Genomic DNA, 20,860 nt, shown 5'->3' on the forward strand with positions numbered 1-20,860 from the left:
TCCCTGGGCCCTTGATGCTCAATCCAAAGCTTCATAATCATTTTTGTTCTGTTCCACATAACAATTTAGGCCAAAACAAAAAGGTGAAATGAATGAGTCAGTTTTCTGAAGCCGTTCATATTTCAAGGGAGGTGGGAGAGACAGAGAAAGGAGAACATGGCTTTCATTTCCTTCCCTATTCTCAAAGATTTAACGTTTTCAGAATCTTTTATTAAGTTTGCAAACCCTCTCTTCTTGTAGCCCTCAAGGAAAAGGGAAAAAGAAATGTGAATCCACAATTTAAACAAAAAACATTCCCTGCCATTAGCATTTCTTTGATGATCCTTTGGTTTATTGTTGTGCATTAACTTCTGTATAATCACATAATTGCTACAACATTCATATAAATAATGCATTTGGAAGAGAAAGTAAACAGTGTGTCACATTCTATTCTCCAGCAAATTCAGTGGGACCCTTTGGCTTGACTTTAGTGCTAAAGCTGCTTCTTTTGCCTCAGGGTAGCTAGCGCCCATTAACAAAGTCAAAGCAAACAGGAAAAATAAAAGCACTTTCATTTTATCAAAAGATAAATTCGATGGGTCAGCCCTAAAGCTCTCAGTGAATTTACTTCCTAACAAAACTAATGTTTCTTCATTGTATTAGTATTTCAGGGAAGCTGGTGTGTATGAGCTATCACTGTTAGAAAAGACGAACACCATTTGTAGACCCCCTTCTCCAGGTCCTCTTGGGAGGAAACACAGGAAGGAAGGTGTACAGGAGCACAAGATTGCATGTCCACAGGTATGTGAGGTCCCATTTTGTTGGACATGCTTGTAACCCTGCCTGTCCATTAGACACATGGATAGGATCTGAGAGTCTTCATACCAGCTCCTCAATGAATGTAAAAGGAGGAAAACATAGAGTCTTCACCCAGATGCTTACTATCATTGACAAATAGAGTAACTTTTAAATTATAAACTAGACAAGGCTTCCCAAAGGAGAAGGATACTTCTGTAACCAGACAGAGCACCAAACAACTCAGAAGTCAGGAAGGCCCTGAGAAAGTGAAGCATTTCCCATGAGGAGTGCTGGGGAAAGGAGACCCAAGGTGCAACAAGAGCTGGAATACAATATACAGGAACCTGGACTTTCTTACACCTCTCCTTCACCAGGGAGAGAACAGCATTGATGCAGTGATGCCTCATTCAAGCATCCTCACTGGCCAGGGCTATTTAAAGTGCAGAATGGAAAGGCAGCTCTTGCATCTCTGTGCTTCAGCCCACATCCCCAGCTCATTCCTTTTAAACATCCCAAACTCTGCCTCGATTAGTTTACTCACTTCACTCTGGCAGTTTCCAGCACATCAGGACTCACAGAAGTCCCTGGGCAGCAGCATTTCAGCCTTGCCTGATGAGTCTGGGATGCTCAGAGGAAATGCCCTGGTATATAGGTGACAGGAGCTCTGTAGTACTCAGGCAATTCTATGGACCATGAGCACAGTAAAACATTATTATTATTACTATTATTATTATTATTATTATTATCATACTGGGACACTATCTCCTGATCAACATCCTGTGTATTTCAGAGCATTCAGTCTGAATGCAAAAAGTAGCTCGGTTTGTTCATCCCATGTCTTAAGTGCTTTCCTACTGCAATGACATCAGAATCAGCATGTATTAATCTCTTAAATTTCCTATTCTCTAAGCCTGTCTATCAATTCCAGCTGCAGTTCCAGCAGAAAGACAGAATTTCTATATTCCTCCTGAGGCTTGCCCTAGACAGGATTATAAATTACTGATGGTAAAATGTTAGCAGGTACCTGGACTCCCCCCTACGTTGCTGCTTCCCCCACTACAACCAGTGGGTGGGTGGGAAATGCCTAACATGACTGCCTTGTGTATAGATAGATTAGGAAGTGATATGTCTAAATGGAATAGCTCAAAATTCCAAAGCTTCTTGAGTTTTCTACCTGTCTTTGCTGTCCAGCTCATGCTAGTCTTTCTGTTTTTCTGAAAGCACAGTTGTGTCTGTCATCAACTTTGGGTGATAAGATCAGATTTTGAACTTGGATGCAAACCACATGGTAATTCCCTGCTCTATAAAGAAAAGAAAGACAATAAAAAGCCCTCAGAGGTTTTGTTTCCTCTGAGCCTCATTAGGCACTTAGCCAGTGACTAGTCAGGTACAAAGAGGCAAGGACTCAGAAATGGGCCTCAGAGGTCCTGCCTTCCATCTGTGAGGGGTAAGTGTGAACCGTAAGCCAAATTCATTTAGTTCCTTTTACATAATTGTCAGCTTCACTCAAAGCAGTTTCTTCTCCTTGGTTGCAAGGGAAGACAGTCAATTGTTGTTCTATTCACTTCGTCACATAAACCCATCTGACAGGCATGACAGCAACTGCTTGCTAATTATGGAGCAAAATTTGCAGGGCAAGGTTTGTTGTGCCAACGGTCCCCAGAACAATCCCGGGATTGTTTTATGAGAAGATTGGGCAGTCAGAGTTGAGCACTTTTGCTTCAATTATCCCCATGTGCTGTCATGGCTTGGAGCTGTTCTAGTGGAATGAAGAGAAGAAAATAAATGAGCTCTACTCCAGCCCTGGGAGCAGTTGCTGAACCCTGAAGAACTTGGTTGGATGTATCTTTGTTAGCTGCTATTACAGATATTATTGCCTGGTAGTGGCACTGAAGCTGAGGGTCCATTAGGGCTTCTATGCTACATCAAATAATTTATAGCTCCACTGCAGAGACGTACTCTGGAGTGAAACTCAGCTTGTGGTCTCAGCTAAACCCAGCTCTCTGACTTTATTATCCAGTATTTTGGGTGACCTAATACATTTCAGAGGTTGCTGGCATTGGATGTAGTTGGTTTGCTGATGTTATTAAGAAGATTAATTGATTTGGGGGGGAGGGGTGACTAAGAGAAAAATTAATCTCATTGGGGTGGAGTTAAAAAATATCAATTAATTGCTAAATGTAGGAATCTGAGTAATGTGCAGACACTTAAAAAGATAATTCTAAAAGAAGAAGTGTAACCAGTATTATCCTTTCCCAGAATTTTCCAAAAGAAAATTAATGCCTACTAAATTTAGTGGGCCACACGTTCTCAGCTTCTAACATAACCTGGGTTTGCAAAGCACCTTCATGAGTCCCAGCTGGTTATGTTGCTCAAGAATTTCCTCTTTGTGACCTGAGTACACTTATGTAGCCGTCATTTCCAACAGAGCTTCAGTGATAAAATGGAAAAATAAAATATGGGGAATGAGCTATATTTGTTTCTTGCAGCGAGTAAGTTATTCCAGAACATGCCACCCCTTTCCAAAACCAAGAATCCAGGTCCCCCCATGGACATAAGCCCCATATCTGGCTACCCCCAGACAGCTGAGCCGAGCCCTCTACCACCACCTCTCCTCCTCCTGAACTGGCTCCTCCTGCTCCCTTTGCACTCTCTGCAGCACTCACCAGGATCAGTTCAGCTCACTAGCTTGGCAGAAAGCAAACTGATCCTTCTGCTGTATGAGTTTTCTAGCAGATGGCACATTGCAGCAGCTCACCAGGCAGCCAGACAAGCCAGAGCCAGAGGGCTCTCACCACTGGGGCAGCACTCTGAGCATGCCTTCTGCTTGCAGCAAGATGCTAGATCAATGACCTCAAGCTTTCGTCCACATCTTCTTGTCTCCACAGATTTACAGCATGAATTTAGACTGCTTATGTCACAGGTCAACTAAAACTTTACCCAGAGCCCTTCAGAACACTGGAGCAGCATAACTCTGCAATAGCAACAAGTACACCCCTCTGCCATAGCCTGTTAGGAACTATTCCTCTCTTTCATGGATGTGAATGTCGTGACATGGTCCATCTGAACTACAGGCAGGCAGGATATCTTTCTGTGTTCCACAGACATAGATTATTGCTGTTCCCACTGGAAAGGTTTTGCAAAGATGGAAGTAACTCTAGAAAATCTAGGGTTTCACCAAATCTCAATAGCAGGAATTATCTTTCCACCCATTCTTATACCCCCCTATTGGTACCTTTGGTATTGACATATATATATTGGTATTGATATATTGGTATTGACAGAAGACAAGTGGGGCAGTAAAGAAGAAAGATATAGCAGTAGGTGTCCAGGTGCATCTGTATTATGAGTGGAGAATCCATCTGACTGAGGAACAATCCTTTTGCTGTGTTCAGATCAGTTCACTGCAAGACCTATTATGCTGATGCTGAAGCACCACAGACAACCGTAAGGTCTGGAGGAGAGGGAGCTCTGGTTTACATTTGTCAGATTAAAGCAACCAGAGAATTGCAGTACAGGCACTTACATGAGGTCAAAAATAAGCAGTTAACTGGTCTTTAATCTGGACATCAGAAATATGATAAGAGATAGTAGCTGGAAATTGTTTCAAACTCAGGTTGAGAGTAGGGTTAGGTTCACTGTGGTGATAGAGTATTCTGTACTGTGCAACTCCTTTCTCAGTTAGCTTCATGCTTTGTATGAAGCAGTTGAACATTAGGGGAATTCCTAATTCTTTCTAGCTTAACCAGGAAAAGTTATGGAAGCATCTCTGAAAATCCTGTGGTTAGGGCATCTCTAAGAGATCACAACCCAAAACTTTTACTCCAGGTGAGGTAGAAGAGGAGCTCCAAACTGGCCTCCCACACCCCAGTGGGGGCAATAATACGCTGCTGGGCAGAGAGAAGAAAGAAGCGAGGCCTCTGTGTTCCTGTACGACTGCGCACATTTCAGGCTACTCCAGAGACGAGATGGACAGGGAAATGAGAAGATTAGGACACAACAGTTCGCTGCTCAAGAAGCACCAGCACATGCAGGTATTCAGCATTTAACTGACATTTTGTGTACTGAAATGCCCCACAGGAATCTGCCCCCAAAGTATCTCCAGTGGCTCTTGTTTTTAAGCACACAAATGCAGAGAGAGTACAGCTGACTATTCCAACAGCGTACCTAGAGCGGATGTGGACTGTGTGGGCTGGAGGGTCTTTCAGCAAAAGCCTGGATTCCTTTCTGAAAGGCACACTCCAGTTCAGCCAGAGGTTATAGGCTTCATACACAAATTCCTCAGCTACGATCTGTGTTTTAATGCAGCAGGTCAAACCACCCTCATAATAGTAGCTCTTGTCTTGTATAGATTATATGACATTTAAGAGGGGAAAGGGGGCACTCGAAACTAAATCTCAGGATACTCCAATGTCTAATGGTGTACAGGTCTGGCAAATGGATTTAGACACTCTTGACAAGAATACTTCAGTTTTCAGTCAGCCTCTAGCTGTTTTACTGCTGGTGTGAGGTTACTTCAGGGTTAGCTTTGCCCAAAAGCTGGCCCAGATAGGGTTTTCCCCATACAAGTTAAAACAACTTTTAACCTAGTCTAAACACACTCTAAGGTGCAGAACAAGATATAAACAGCAGTATAAAAGAAACAAAACATCCCAGAAGACCACTGGGGTATTTCCCCACAGGGTTTCCCAAGAAAATAGTAAAGCAATTGGGGTAACACAGTCCTCTCCCCGTGTAGTGAGCAGCTCTGTGGTGTCATGTTAAGGGGAATGTGGTGACATGTGACAGCTGGATCACATAGCCTTGCTTAGCTCTAGGAGGAAGGTGTCCTCACCAACCTGCCAATATGGGACTTTGCCCTCAAATGACAGTGTGGAGGAAGGATTTGAAGCAGGTGAAGGGAAGGTATTTTTTTCTTTTTGCAGGGGATTTCTGAGAGATCATCAGGAACTAGAGGACCGTGCCTGAAAATGGTTCAAGGAGAAACCAAGGTAATGGTGGGGATGGATTACAGGGTAGAAAATGAGGGCTGAAAAACAGCATAGGGCAAAATGGTAGATGGTTTTACAAGTGGAGACATGAAGTTTTCTTTGCTCTATCTGCAGATGACATCTGCACCACCAGACGGAGAAGTGGCTGCTGCTTCTGAATACAGCTGAGCTGCCTTTACATGGGCAAGATCACATATTGCTCATGCAATGAACTGCAGTAGCTCAGAGCACAGCATGAAACTGAACTCAGCAGTCATTCTGGGGAAATGCTCCTGCTGTTAGTTTGGCCCCGTTATACCAGATGGTGAGTTTGAACCCAGGTGCATCAGCACTGCACAAACACACAAACACACACACACATACACACACAGTTTGCAATGTAGACAAAACTTAAACGGACAGTGGTAGTTAGATGAGAGCAAAAGAGCACCTCAGAAAACAGCAGCATGAGACTGTTCATTTCTTTGTGTATGTTTGGAGCCATTGAGGCCACAGAGCTGGAGATTACAGTAATTAAGGCATGAAATGAAGCTCTGGGCAGAAGCTGAGTTCATAGCATATCATAAGGCCCTTTTTCTGAATTGGCTGAACAGCTTACAGTTTTCTTATAGTTATTGCTTATTCAAAGCTGATTGTGGATTTATTTCCATGAGTAATTCTTGGCTGCTGCATCCCTTGCAAACAGTTCGCTGCAGTCAGCTGACAGCTGAAATTCAAGACTGGTCAGTCCCTTTTGCCTGTTCATATAGGTCACTTGTTCTGCTGCAGCGAAAAAAATGCTTTATGTCAGGTCATGTGCCAGGGATGCCAGAGGCCTTGTCTCCTCTTTCACCAGGCACCAGCACTCAAAGGCTGGGACAGTGGGACAAGCCTGTTGCCAGTTCCCTGGCTTCACAGGTGCCAGAACAGCATTTGAAAATGTGGGATGGGGTTTTCTTAGGTTTTTTTTTAGTAGCTGCTCCAAGATCATTCTTTGAATGAGTTTTCCTGCCAGTCAATGTGTTTTGGGCAGTAATGGAGGAAGAGAGGCACCAGAGGAGACTCTCAGCAAGAGGGATGAGGGCACAGGATGCTGGCAGGCCCCCGAGTCATGGCAGAGCCCACTGTCTTTGAGCAGCTCAGGAAGCATGAAGCAGTCTCACATGAGGATCCAAACTGAAGTGAAAAATTAACCACATTGATGAAGTGAAGCTCTGTCAGCTGCTCATGCTCAGCAAAGTGAACAGACTCGTGCGCATGGGAGCTGCAGCATTAATCAAAGATAACAGAGTCTTGATGTGAAACAGGACAAAGTAAGATCAGTATACCCAGCCAGCAGCCACTGCTTTCAGGATCCTTTCTCAAAAAAAAAAAAAAAAAAAAAAAACCAACAAAAAAAGAAACCCAAACCTGTTCTCTTTTAAATAATGCTACAAACATACCTAAGTGGTTAATTACAGCCCGTGTATTGTGTAAGGAAGCGTGAGTTTCAGAGCAAGGACATGAGGAAGAAGAATAAATTGCCTCGGTGTGGAAAAGTGTTGCTATTAGATGATATAAATAGTGTGTCTACTTTCCCATCAGCTTTTCCAGATTCTATGCTTTGAAGTGTCTCATTTTGGGGTCTCAATTGCACCCTAAAACTCTGAAATGAACAAAAAAGCACTTCTATTTTTATGAACTAAAGACTTAAAATTGTAATTTTATTTCATTTACTATCCTGGTGGAGTTAACTAGAGCCTGGAAAGTACACACTGCCATTAGGGATAATTAGGAAAGCATTTGGAAGTTGCACAGCCTCCTTGGACTTTTGCAGTTAATAGTTCCTTTTGTGGCCATTTGGAGGGAAAACATTTGGAGGTTTTCTTAAGCAAATCTAAAAGTGTTTGAATAAATATACTATCCATGACAGCTCCACTACTCCTCTAAGGATCTCCAAACCCTTATCTTTCCTGTGCTGTCCCTAGAGTCCTTCAAAACCTTGCATACAATATTATGCAAGCAGCTGATGACTTCCTGGAAAGAGACACCAAGGCCAATATCATAAAAACATGGTAGAGACTAACAGGCACCTGGGGAGACTGGAAATCTAGTTAATTTTGTTCTGTTATTCTGTCCAACCTGCCCTTTCTTGCACTGCATCCACAGCGCATTCCTCTCTGTGTAGTTGGCATTGGGCTCCATGTACCATGCTTGTGCTCTGTTCTGAGGGTGCTGAGTGAGCCACTGTCACTGCCTGGCAGCCTCAGCCTCTTGAATTCAGCTCCTGTTGAGTGCTGCCTTGCCAAAACCTTTTCCACACTATGATGGAAACCAAGTTAGAAAAAGCTCAAGGGTTGGCAAGATTTCTCAGAGCTTTCATGTCTTGAAGTGCTTTGCTGCCAAGCTATGTTATTCACATAACACAGTAGAATCTGTAGGATGATTTTATTTTAAATGCATTTTGCTCAAAGTTTAGAAGGAATGAGAGATATGAAGTATACTTGTAAAATCTCTGTATTCCAAAGTGAGAGCATACTAAAAGATACAGTGATTGGGAGAGAGAGCTGTCATCCATCGTGTCACGTCCATGAACCAGGGATGAGTCTAATGCTTCTGTCAAGGTACTGTTCCATCGTCCACTCCTTCATGGCCACTGTGTCTGACACTTTGCACTAGAGGATAGGAACAAGCTTGCACTTCTCATGCTTTTCAACAAGGTCCATCTTTGTTGTAAGTAAACACGAGGCAAAGGTCCCAGGTCTCCGTTTAGTGATCATGATGGCCAGAGAGGTTTTAAAACAGCCACACGTCCTTCACTCTTCACACAGGTGTCCTAAAAAGCAAATTCTGCTGCACAGGGTTGTGAAAGATCATCAGAGATGGCAGGGAGAGCTAACACCCTTAGTGAGCCTTGCACAGTAAACAAAGCACAGCCTAATTGGCCTCTGTGAAGTGTTCAATAGAAAAGACTAAGCTCACGAGAAGAGGACCCAACCAACACTTTTCTGTTGCCCAGAACCAACACTTACTAAAAAAGAAGAAGGGATCTTTTTCCCTCAAGGTCAGAGAATGCTGGAGCAGAACAAGAGGAGAGCATCCAGAAATATTTCTTTATTTGGGGGAAGCACTACCACAGGCTGACATTGATCCTTTTGTTGGGTCACCGATGGCCTGGTAGGTTAGAGATGGACTGCTACAGATCAGAAAAAAAAACGGACAGTGTGAAAGCTATGTTAAAAATATGTATATAAAAATCCCTGCCACCAATTGTTTATCCGTTAATCCCTGGTCAAAAGCATTTTCAGCCAGAGGCTGCCAGATGAAAGAGCCATATGAAACTTGTTAGCACAGCAAGTTAAAAAAGAAAGTTGTGTGAATATTTGTGTGTGTACAGGAAAACAAAAAAACCTGAAAAGACAAAGCTCTCCATGCCAGTGTTGCAGTGCAAAAGGAAAATAACAGTTCCACTCGCAACACATCTCCTTCCAGCACTTTGCAGCAGAGGCAACAGAATCCCAGCACTGAGACCAGAATTAAGAACATCGCTCAATCTGCCCCTCTGGGCACTGGCTTTGGGTATCTGGTCTTCACAATCTACAGCTACATGTGGCCAGTGGAAAAATACTGCTGAGCAACTAATTACCAGAAGCATTGGGTAACAAAATCCCAATTTGAATATTTGCAGAAGGTAGACAGAAAGGTGCCAGCCTGCAGCTTGTAATTAGTTTTATTTCTGGCAAGAATCAGGTATACTTCTAATAATAACTACTGGGACAAAGTATTAGTTAGAAAGATGGGGATACTTCTTCCCAGCTGCCAGGAGACCAAAGAAGTCAGGAAATGGCTGGGTGCACCAAAGAGGAGGGTGATGACTGCAGGGATGGGGCTTGTGCTGTACAATAGCACCGTGGAGACAGCCCTGCCCACAGTGCCAGGGCAAGGAATGTTCCAGGGCACCTCTTTGCTTCTGAGTGAAGTAAGGCTGGCTGAGAGCTCTCAGTAAACATATTGACTACCTCCTTCCCCCTGACATGAGCATGTAAAGATTGTGATGCTGATGAAGAGAGTGATGGTATCATCCCTGAGGGACCATGGGGCCAGTCTGCAGCTCCCACAGTGTTGCCCTGCCTGACTTTGTGGCTGGTGCCACTACAGGGTTGGTGATGGTCTCTTTGCCCTAACAGGAGCTTTTCCTCTCCCCAGGGTGCTCTTATCTGGGCTGTGTGTTTCACTGCCACGACTCTTCACACCTCACCCCCAGTCTCTTTGTGGGTCTCTTCATCCATCCAGGAATCAATCCTGGATGGATGAAGAGACCCACAAAGAGACTGGGTGGACTCTGGTTTGTGACAGACACTCACACCCCAGCCTGGCCATCACTGAGCAGGACAGAAGCTGCAGCCCCACTGCCAGCACTGCTGCTGCTCAGGGACAGCCCCATGTCACTGAGTTGTCCCTCCAGAGTATGGTCTTTTCCAGGCGCTCTGCTGAGTGGCTGCCAGAGCCATGTTCTGTGCCTCCAGTCTTCTTGGCCTCCCCATCCATTGTTCAGTTGCTCTCCCAGTGGTACCAATGATGTTTTTTGAGTAATTCTATTTCTCCGCCTTAATATTCCCCTGTCAGCTACTTAACATGGTAATTATACAAGGAGCACACATCAAAGCAAAGCTGTCTTGGTACAGCAGTTTCCATATGCTGTTTAACTTGCCTGTCCCCCAGTCCTCTGATTTTTCCCCCTGATCCCTTTTATTTCTGCAGTATCCAACACAGCCACTTAGGGTTTTATGCTCAGTGATGGCACATGCTATTGGCAACATAGCCTACTGCTGTGCTTGTGTTCAGCAGATCTCTGTTTGATTGCTGAGGCATTAAATATGTACACTTAGGGTGGCACATAAAATTTGTGACCACATTAGCCACACTGTCAAGTTTAGGAAAGTCCAGACTGAGTTATGGTAAGAAAACGAGTTACCACATCAGTTCAGGAAAGAGTCTGAATTAATTGGAAGCCTCACAGGCTTAGATTTGGTTTCCAAGGCTTCCCCAGCCCACATGTCTATCTGTAATATGCTTTTTTTCATTGAGGTCATCTGTCCTTGCTCCTGCCTGTGTGACACTTCTGCAAGACAGAAGAGTGGGTTGCCAGCACACTTCAGGATTCTGAGCACCACATTGTGTTCCCCAAGCCAGGTCTGGAGCACAGATTCAGAATCATAAAATGGTTTGGGTTGGAAGGAACTTTTAAAGGTCATCTAGTCCAACCCTTCTGCAATGCGCAGGGACATCTTCAAGTAGATCAGGTTTCTCAAAGTCCAGCTTGATACTGAATGTTTCCACATACAGGACATCGACCACTTCTCAGGGCAACCTGTTCCAGTGGTTCACCATCCTCATAAAATTTCATCTGAATATCTAGTTTAAGCTACCCTCACTTAGTTTAAAACCTTTTGCCCTTGTCCTGTTGCAAGAGGCCCTGCTAAAACCCAACCAAAGTGGCACTTCTTTGGCTAAATTAGGATAAAACAATTACTCTATACTGACCAGCAGATGCACCTACAGAGGAAGCCAAACCAAGGAATTTCACTGTTCTCCTATATTTCCTGCACCAAGACTGGGTTTTTGCATTACTTGCTCAGTTGGATGTATTTTGTACCTACCATAGACCCAGCTTTACAACTCCACACACATTACAAAAGGGAGAGATACTGCATTGTTGATTTTCAATACCCAGCTTCTCCAGCATGCATAGACTTAACCACAGTGCAGCTAGGCTGGACTTGATGACCCCAGAGATCTTTTTCTATCCTCAATAATTCTGGGATTCTTCTGCCAAAGGGCTTCATATCCCATAGAAGTGAGGAAAAGAAGGAGCTGCTTTGGGCCCTCTTCAGAGCCATATGGCTCCTCACCCCACACTTGGGAAAAGACATTCCAGCTCTCCAGATCTCTCTGCAATTGGGTCTCCTGGACACGCAGCAGGTCTGGCCATGAACCAGCCTGGAATAGCTTCAGGCACATGATGTTCAAGCACAAGGTCCCAGGACGTGAACACCTCCCTGACCACAGCACCACGGTCTTTGCCTGGCTAGCTGGGCCTGGCTGGCTAGCAGAAAATGTCCCAAATGCAGGGAGCCAAAGTGAGAGTGCATCAGCCATGCACAAGTGCAGCATGGAGCACAGGGGTGGGAACATGAGCCAGAAGCCAGCTGCTCAGGGCTCTGTGCATGGGATTTGGCTGCTCTGAACCACAGAAACCCTGCCACTGAGTCAGGCTGTCCCAACCTTCCATTGGAAGTGGCTGCATCAACTTCAGAAAGTTTCTCAAAGCCTAAGAAACATAAGAATTTCCCATTTTTGCCAGAGGTGTAGATTGCCCCTTTGTGAATGCTTGTCCCATCCGAAAGAACAGACATTGGCCACTGTAACACTGTTCAGTCTCGAGCAGGTGATGAAGTCAGATTCACAGGATTCTCTACAGCATAGTGAGCTTTTGAGCCTTGATTAAGGTCACAATCTTTAACTGAGTCTTATGTTAAATGTATTCTGGACTTATGTCATGGAAAGGCACCTGGAGCTTAAACACTCACAGCTGCAAAATTTCTGGTGTCCACAAATTCTGTAAAAGAAAGAGTCTCACAGTTGCTGCATTCACCTCTATATTTGCTTTCCTGGCCTAAATTTCACACAAAAAATTAAAAAAAAAAAAAAAAATTAAATTCTGGAAACTTATTAGGCAGATGACAACAGAGTGTTTTAAGCTAGCTTTGTACCACTGCTGGTCACAAAAGAGAACAGTCTGACCCAGGATAGCAACCTGGCACACTGTTACAGTCTTGCTGGTGTAGAGGACTCACGTAAGTCATACGTCCAGCATGCAGATGCTCAGTTCAGTTCCTTTTTTTTACCACTTTGCAGCCATTAGTCAAAATCAGTTTTAATACACTCCTGCAGAGCCTGAAATTGCAGCTCACCTTTGGTGGATAGGACCTTAGATGGGGTCAAAAGGAAATCCATGCAGCATTCTTCAAAAGCATCACTTTTTACAACAATTTCTATCTGTGTTTCAAACTGGCTATGGGAAATGAAAGTAGAGCAGGTAAAGATATCAAAAGGCAGTAAGTTCAGGTCCCCCTTCACAAAACTCTGTGAACATTTCTGAAAGTCTTCACAACTTTCAGGCAGTCACAGAATTCCCTGTGGAAAACCCAACCAGTATCTTGATTTCTCCTCAGATTTAGATATAACCCCCTTCATCAACATTCAGCATATCTGAATTTCATCCTTGTTTCCTACTGGTGTTCTTCAAATACAAAGCATCTTTTACCATGATGCATGACTGTGCAGTTTACAATCATCTTTGGTATTTGTGTCAGTCTGCACCCATCGTTAAAGGAAACAAGCACCAAATTCTAATTTATTAAGCCTAATTCTTCGTGGGCTCAAATGCATGAGAAGCTCAGGCATGAATGGAGAACACAGTGTTTGAGCTTTATGGTCCTTGCAATCAATAGCTTAACCTTAAAGTTATTCATTTACGTGAGTGCTGGCAAGTCTCACCCGACCTCCAAAACCAGCCATGCGCTGGTTCCAGTCCTACACACAGAGAATACAAGGACAGAGGAGGAAGCATAATCAAAAGGACTGCAAAATTTATAGTGCAATTAAAGGATATAGTACAAAAGCCCTCTCCTTTCAAAGTTCAGCTAAGCAGCACATGGACACCACTCTCTCCTCCCTCTGTCTTTCAGCAGTCCTGGGGTAGCCTTTGCAAACCTGTAGGCAGTGACTACATTAGCACTGAGTTTTGTTTCATTTAGCACACTTTAAAAGCAAGGTTGCCAGTGGGGTATGAGTAGCTCAGCACACACGAGCATGCTTGGGGAAGATCTCATTTCATCAAGGCTGCCTTGAAAAGGCCCCATTTAAAAACAACTAACTTCTCCTAAAGGTAACCTCCAGTATTTTTCCCCTAATATTTTAACATCTGGCATGCATTTTATTTAACATCAGATTCATGTCCACTCTGAATTCCTTAAAAATCTTTGAACATATCTGCATTCACTTCATTTATTCCTTTTAAAGAACATATTGCCTATCGTAAGGCTAAAACTAGCTGGCACAGCACAGAGGGAAGCTCTGCACAAGTGCAATAGCAGATATTATTTCAGGCTGCTTTCTGAGCTGTGTTTCTGCAATTCAAGATGTCTAATGAGCTTATTTGATTGTATCCATGCCAACAAAGAGATATAAACAGCTTTAATCACTGTTTCGCGTTGCTCTTGACCCCCTGCTTGGCTTCATTATTTTCCTTTTAGCCACATCAAGGCACAACACTCCAACTAAATCACTCAGCCACTTGCTGAAGACCTGTCCATGTAATAAGATTTCGTTTTTATCATCTCATGGGGTTTTTCTGCATTGCTGTTTAACAAGCAAGAGCCAATCTGGTTTTTAGCCCAAAAGCAGCAGCTTGGTAAAGAATTAATGTCAATAGCTCTTGTTGGTTCCTTTATTTTCAGAGAAATTTCTGAATTTATTACCCTAAACTAATTAGTGCCCAGAGACAGGGAGCAGGTTACAGCTTCTGGTCCCCCGTTTTGTCACTAACAATGCTGGAGGGAGAACAGAGCAGGGAAACAAAGGGAAAAGGAAGCGTTAACAGTTCAAGTCACAGTAAGTGTTGGACTGCTTAAACTAATAATATCAGACAATTCTCTATAGTCTAAAACACCCACAGTCCTCCTACAGAGCTCCAAGCACTCCATGATCAGTGAACCATGTTTTAATGATACATTCCCTTGTAGAGCTTAAAGGTTTGAAATATTAAAGCTTTTCTCTCATCCATGCTGACAGCAAATGAATCTGATGTCCATCCATTAATGAAGTTTGTCTGTCTCTTGATCATTATAACAAGGGCATTAGGTAACATTACTTCCCCCTCTATTTTTTTAAATATGGGAAAAAAAGGGATGTTAAGGAGTACACCAAATGTGACACATAACTGTAAGTTCAAAAGGTCATTGAGGATTGAGGTCAGATAGCATGGAGAAAATCTTGTGCCCTCCTAAAAAGTAGGTCATTTCTTTCAGCCCCACACAGAACTAGGAAAAAATCCTAAAGCATATGTGCAACCTCTGTTCTGTAAAAGAAATAACTTGAAGGTTGTTTCCTTTTTAAAAATACCTCTTTTTTCTTAAGTGGTTCTTAATGGGATATTGACACATTCTGGGAAAAGGATCACAAAAGTGTAGCAAGTATAATTTCTCTGATATTTAGGTCTGTCATCTGTTAAATACTCTAAGAAGTGTCTGTGACTTCTGGAATTTTCTAAAGCATCCGTTTTTCTTTCTACTTCTTTTTTTGCTTGATTTCACTAGAGAAGTCTGCAAGCCTGTGTTGTTTTTTAAGGCTACAAGGTAGAGCACATTGGGGACAGAGGCAGCAGCCTGGCAGGGCACCTGCTCAGGGACAGAAAACTTGTTTGTGAGCACCTGCTGAGTCCCCCCTCTCCTTCAAGGCAGGAACAAGTTAAACATGACAGCCAGATAACTTCATCATAGAGATTCTGGCTACTATGGCTTTAAAAAAGTTCTCCAACACCTAAGATAGCTCTTCCTGTCTTTAATTCTGGTCTACTATGTATCTTATCCAGCACAAACATGAAGAGCAGATTCTTTCCTCTTCCCATTTCCCTGTTCTTGATGCTGAATAACATTGACTGATTTAATCCTTCATCTAGCTCATTTTTCTAGACTTCAGACCATTTTCCCTGCTCTTCTCCAGATGTCCCACGTTGGTGCACAGTACTATTACTGACGTTTTAACAGTGCTGAGTGGAAGTTTGTGGGTGTTTCAGGATACACATATCAATGCACATCCTATAGCAGCATTTTCTCCCCTCCCTACAGCAATACATCTCCAAGCTGAAGACCCTCAGTGACACCTAAGCCTTTGCTTTACTCTGAGTGGGACGGCAGCTCTGATTCTGCCTGGGAAGAGAGATGTAACCTTTTTCAACCCTTTGAGAACCTACAGAACAGCAAGATGATATATAAACTGATGATAACTGTGTCTGTACTCATCACTTTCTATTCCCTCAGAAAAAAATCTGTCAATATATATAATATACTGTTCTCAGTTAATAAACATGGGCCTCCAATTGCAGAGCAGGTTCCTCAGCCTTCTCTATAACGCACATGTAAGATATGTAGTCATTTCAGATAGTATCAAATACTTTGGAACAATATATTAGTAGTATAGGTTAACTGCTAAATAGTTTTGCTGCAAGGGTTAATAAGAAATGTTTTCCTTAAGCCACAAATCTTGCAGCTGTAGCTATGATAGGATTGTGGCAGCAAAAGCCCCATTGTTAAACCTAATCTGCTGTTAAAGTGCTTAATCGAGAGATTATTAACATTTCTGATGAAATACTTAGCTAAAGTGCAAAATGTAATCTTGGGGCTTTACTGTCTGGGCTTCTAGTTAATGTCATAAGCACCACAACCATGCTAAATACCAAAACAGTGTACAGGGTTATTAGCCTAATCCAATGTGAGAGTGCAGACACTCCCTCCCTGTGCCCCTATACATTTCATCCTAATGAAAACACTGCAGGTATTTTGCTGCCTAGTAGCTAAGGACAGATGCACCCTCCCACGTGGCAGAATAAATGCCAGAGCTGTTAGACTGCTTCCTGGTGGAGGCCTAATCCTGAGCAGTGCTGACTACCCACAACTCCTGGTGCATCCTGAGGTCCTGTGCATTCACCATGCTGCGGGCCTTGGCTGTGCTTCTAGAGAAGGTCTGTGGGAATGGAGGGAAGAAGAGGCAAAAATGGCAGTTTCTAAAAATTTGCAGACTTGTAGACCTTAATAAGTTTATAGTTTTCTGCTATCTTCCATTTGCACAGAGAAAAGGAACCCTTCCCTGTGCGAGGATGCTGCAATTTGTGTCCAAGACTGGGGTGGCTCTGGCACTGTGAGGAGCACAGGTTCTCCCTGGAATGGCCATCTCTGGGATAGCTCTGGCACTGTGAGGAGCACAGGTTCTCCCTGGAATGGCCATCACATGCCCACAGTGTCAGCAGGGCCATCAGCAGCTTGCTGCCACAGGCACCTCATGGCAGAATTTCAGCTTATGTCTAGATTTTTAAAAGTCTTAAGGCACTGAACACTAACAAAAAAAACTTTTTCAGGTGCCCATACCCAAGACAGCTGCAAATTTAGCAAATACATTTTGGTTCTCTACCAAAGTAAAGCAATTATCTAGGCTTTACTTCCAGACAGGAAAACAAAGAGCCTCTGGAAAGCAGTTCAACCTTGCCTGGGTGCCTATTCTAGCTGGTGGGATTGCTTTTCAGATATGCCTGAACACACAGGAAGTCCAGTAATGGTGCTTGCACTGTTCATTTAGAGGGCTAAATTCAGTTCCAATGAACCTCATCTAATGTCTCCCAACAATCCTGATGAGGCAAGGCACCAGCTGTCCACCCAAAATTTTACCATGTACAAGTGACAGTCAGCATTGCATTGTGGACCACTCTTTCCTGGATTTCACTGGGATCAGAGGCAGCCTTGGTATCATGGACACATCCCTCGTGGCATTCAGTTGAGAAAGTTTTCTGTTTTTTCAGTTCAAAACTTTGTAACCACAAGAGATTTTCCTAGCCCAGAACAATCATAACCTCACTATTAGAAACAATGCAGCAGTGTTTCAAAATAGGCTACAAGCGTCCAAATCCGGACTAGAAGATACCTCCCAGAACAATGACTGTGCTCATCCCTGCTTGTGTTTTTTTGAAAGCAGAGCTGCTTTTGAAATAATTTAAAAATCAAAGCTCTACAGTTGTGCTTCAGCTCATTCTTGCTTAGTCTCTTTCCTCCAGTCATAATTTTATTTCTAAGATGTCCAACTTAATGAAATTCTTTACTTCATCCTGTTTTGGTGTCACTTTATTATTATTCTTCACAACCAATAAATATTTTTTCTTTTTGTGACTATGGATTCATGGAACAATCAGTCTACCCCAGGCAAAGCAAGCAGAATAAATGCAGCCAAGTCAAACTGGAATACCACGAGAGTATTAGCTAGATTAAACATCAATAATGACTTTTCTCCTTTTGATCACTGAAGTAGCAGTGAAGCAGTGGAAGGAAAGCCTAAGATGTTGACATATGTTTTTATTATCTTTAGTCTTTTTTTTTGAAGTCTTGGGAACTGGGTCTGCAAATACTTCCCAGGTCAAAGGCAGAGAATTACGTTATTTATTTCACCAGTGAGGTGACCAGGCAATTTTATTAATAAAGATAGTTTGATTTATTCTTCCAAAATCATCAGGAAAATAATCATAAAAATCACAAGGAAAAAAAATCCAATTTTTAAAATTGCTAACTTAAGAGCTGGAGCATATTAAAGAGATTCAAAGATAAGGACTACAACAACAGAAATCCAGCTAAGCTTTCTTTTCCTTGCTTTTCTCATTTTTAGTAATTTCTGCCTGGTTTGGTTCTGCCAGAACTGGGAACAGCTTCCTTACAGCTTGTAGTGAGAGATGTTTATTCCTATCACTTTTCTGACAAAGGGAAACACCAAAGAAATCTCACAAGAAATCCATGCTTTCGGGAGATTTCCATCTGTATTCTGTCCATCTGTGGCTCTAAAGGATGTAGTTTTCTAAGAACTCCTTCACTTATGAAATGGATCTGGAGCGTATCAGAACCTTTTCAGACTGGACAGTTGTTAAGAAGGTCTGCTGAGAAGTTGGAATGAGAAAGAAAGACGTACACTGAGAAGTAAAAGTAGTAATTAAAATGTAAAAAGTAAGTATAGAAAGGAAATATGAAAATATCAGAAAAATATTACTCACAGTTATTTTTCCCTACCTTTTCCCCCAACTAGGAGTTATCTGTACTGACTGCAAAAAAACTTTGAGGTGAAGAATTCTCTCTCTTTTGTTTAACTGAAAACAAATCTACTTTTGATTGGCTTTCCTACCTTGTTCCCTTGAGGCTTTGTTTTGACAAAACCCAAAGATTCTTCAATCACAGAATAGGCAGCTTGAAATATTTTTTTCAATGTCTCTTCCTAGATCACTGAAATACACAATTCTTGTATGAAGGTTCACACATGGATCCTAAAAGCGACTGAGAGAATCTGATCCTTTCTTTTCTTGTGCTAAAAGAAAGGAAACAATCTGAAGCAACTCCTAGTCTGAAACAATTTGCTGTTATGGAGTCCATAGGCTGCAGGAAACACTGAACTTCACAGGCATTGCTAATTAAAATACTCCTGACCCATCCTAGAGTATTTCCACTATCCCTAAGTTTACTTTTAAAACTTCAATTAGCAGCACATTCGTTTGTATCAAGCAACACACCAGGTTTTGTTTTTCTTTTCCTTCCCCCTCACCAAATCCAACCACCTCCACATCTCTGCAAGCCAATAAAAACCCTGTTATATTCTATGCCAAACACATGAAGACCCAAACATATCTGAAGACACCAACTGGCAGTTATGGGCAGTGCAATATTCATGCAAAAAATTAAATATCAGTCTGGTTCTGCTGGATCCAACCATGAGTTTTTCAATCCACTAATTTCCCCGTTTTCCATATTTTCTAGTATTAATATGTCTTACTCATTCCCTACTTTCACCCGATGATGCAGGACATTGGTAAAAGTACTGATGGGTATAGCATGGAGAGTTGCCATAATGCCCAACAATATATATGTTTTCCAGGATGAAAAGGAGGTGTTAAAATTTTATTTCTCCATTTAGATCCATATTTTTACAGAGTAGAATGTAACACAGTGTCTTAAAGACTCATGTTCTGAGACCAGAGTGATCGTGGAGCTGTCAAAAAGCAGCTGCAGCATCCCATCACAAATAAATCTGGGTGTCATTAACTCAGGGGTCACTCTTTCAACATTACCAGACAAACCTTGACTTTTTAAGGCTTGCTGACACCTCTGCTAGCAGCAGTTCCCATGGGAGGACCAGTGACCACAGTGGCAGAGCTATCAGCCCAGGTTCTGAAGCAATCTCATTCCAGGCGGCATTCACAGAAGCTCTGAACTTAAGGGATGTTCTTGAGTGCTGTCTTGAGGAACTTTACACAAGCACCTGTTTCCTCAGCAGAGCCCTGGATCTTGTATCAATATTTGGAGAGATTACATCTCATTTCCTAAGGTTTCTACATTTAACCCCTGCTCCCCATTTAAGGGATAGCTTGTAAATTCACTGCTACTTCTTGAGTTACCAATCTTGTTTCCTTTGCAAACTTAGCAGAAGAGGGAACATGCCACAGCAAGTCTGCTTATCATCTGTCTTGACAAAACCATAAGCATCTCTGAACCAACATGCACAGTCTTGTGGTCTGGTTAGTCTCTTGCCTGGAGTGGAACTGGGTCTCCTGTATAAGTGTGTGTTCAAGTGCTGAACCTCATCAGGAGAACACAGGAGCACTTGTGTCTAATCAAGACAGAATAGTGTAGCTACAAGTAGTTTTATGTAGCTGAGTCCTTTCGGTATTAAGGCTTTGGTCACTGAACTTAGCTCAGGTTTGAAGATGACTTCAGATGAGAAAGTAGTCGAGTAGTCAGTCTACAGAGCTGCTGTGGTCTTTTGTTGGGCAGTAAAAACGTTTTGCTTTTTCTTCCTCCCTTCCTCATAGGATTAACTCGCGACTGATACAAAAGCAGAAAGATGCAAACTGTATCTTTGAAAGCTTTACTGTGAAAAACCTACAGATGTTTTCAAATAGGCTTTTATTCAAAACATGAGATACTTTGTCACTGGAGCGATTTCACAGTTGTTGTTTATGGTATGGATCCATCACAACCTTATGCACAGCACCAATGTGATGAGACAGAGGATCATGTGTTATTTCTACAATAGAGTGAACACAACAGTGTCCTGCACCTGCAAGGCAACAGCCCGGTCTCTGGGCTGTAAGACCTTGCAGTCATGAACCCAATCAATGTTTCCTGGTGGTGTTTGAATTCCTTCAGGTCTCCTCTGGTGAAAAATGGCAGTGAACATCTTGATCAGAGCCGTAAAACAGATCTGCAGAGGTGTCATAACTCAAACACAGTGATGACTGCTGAAAGCCTTCATCATTACTCTCAGAAAGC

At 42.6% G+C, this 20,860-nt stretch overlaps 1 long non-coding RNA gene across 1 annotated transcript; it reads left to right on the forward strand.

Annotated features, from left to right (window-relative positions):
- The first annotated feature begins 13,191 nt into the window (after positions 1 to 13,191).
- Positions 13,192 to 17,662, forward strand: LOC139793674 (uncharacterized). The gene is made up of 3 exons (XR_011724709.1): positions 13,192 to 13,677; positions 15,638 to 16,719; positions 16,774 to 17,662. It is a non-coding gene; the product is annotated as an uncharacterized lncRNA (long non-coding RNA).
- The last annotated feature ends 3,198 nt before the right edge of the window (positions 17,663 to 20,860 follow it).

This window comes from Heliangelus exortis, chromosome 2 (assembly GCF_036169615.1).
Source record: "Heliangelus exortis chromosome 2, bHelExo1.hap1, whole genome shotgun sequence".
NCBI lineage: Eukaryota > Metazoa > Chordata > Aves > Apodiformes > Trochilidae > Heliangelus > Heliangelus exortis.